Genomic DNA, 1,260 nt, shown 5'->3' on the forward strand with positions numbered 1-1,260 from the left:
TCGTATCTTAGACTATTTGACGAGTCAGGAAAGGAAAAAGATTTTACCGATCTATTTCAAAATTTGCAGGTCTCATTGGCATGTATTGAGCTAAAAACAACCTACAAACATTGGTACTTTTCGCAATATTTGAAAAATAGTCGTTGAAAAGGATTGATTCAAGTTTGTAAAAAAAAAAAATACCTTAAGTTCGCTGTACGATCATTATTTCATGAGATATCGATGATCAAATAAAAAAAAGGTGACTTTTCACTCAACAGCGTATATCTCGATGAGAAATAATCGTACAGAACATTTACATTAATACCTTTTTTCCATATGAAATGGATGACATTGTATATTATATTATTTACACTGTGTCGTTTTTTATTTATTATTAATGATTATTTCCTAAATTTCTAACCTTTTACTTCCACATCTGTTTGTGTCGGGTATGTCCAACTTATTGGAAGCGCTATCGAACTTCACGGCTAACCCAAAATCCGCAATGCAGCACTCTCCGTTCTTCTTAACCAGAATATTTTTGCTTTTTATGTTCCCGTGAGCAATCGAGGGTTTCCCGTGTATCTAAAAAATATATTAAAAAATTATTAAAAAACTCTATTATTATTTCAAACTCTGCTGCGGCTGGAGTATTAAATATATCGATCGTCTTTAATAAGGATTAAAACAATACAAAAACGTAAAGGAACACTCACCCCGAATATCTCGGTGTGAAGATGGCATAAACCTCTGGCTATACACACACACACACACACACACACACACAAAGTCAGCAGCAAAGTCGGCCTTACAGTGTTTGTTTGAAGAAAATCGTACAAAGAACCTGGCTTGTGGTAATCGGTGATTAAAAGCAACTGGGTCCAACCGCCATTACCTAAAAAACATTGAGATTACTGACAGATTTAGCAAAAATAAGAATTTTTTGTCTTATGAGCTGTGTGTCTATCTTATCTTGTTTTCGAGATACAAAGCGACAAAATAATTTTTTTTAAATAGAAATTTTACGAAAATTTCCAAACGGTTAGTAATATTTTTACGAATTTTGTTATTCCGGGGTTTTTAAGGACGCCAAATACGCTGGTCTAATTATTTTTTGGATATTGCATAGAGGGCGCTAGTTATCCTACATTCCTATTACATTTTAAATTCTAATTTTTTTAAGGTTAGGTTTTTTATCATTCGGGCTCCAATATCTAATGTACAATTTTATTTTCTAAAAATAATGTACTCTTGTCAGAACTTCCTAATGTGAACGGT

The 1,260-nt window shown here is 32.7% G+C and overlaps 1 pseudogene; it reads right to left on the reverse strand.

Moving 5' to 3' along the window:
- Positions 1-403: 403 nt before the first annotated feature.
- LOC111692801 lies at positions 404-887 on the reverse strand (annotated as a pseudogene).
- Between the last annotated feature and the right edge of the window lie 373 nt (positions 888-1,260).

Source organism: Anoplophora glabripennis, unplaced genomic scaffold (genome assembly GCF_000390285.2).
Source record: "Anoplophora glabripennis isolate ALB-LARVAE unplaced genomic scaffold, Agla_2.0 scaffold3632, whole genome shotgun sequence".
NCBI classification, from domain to species: Eukaryota; Metazoa; Arthropoda; class Insecta; order Coleoptera; family Cerambycidae; genus Anoplophora; species Anoplophora glabripennis.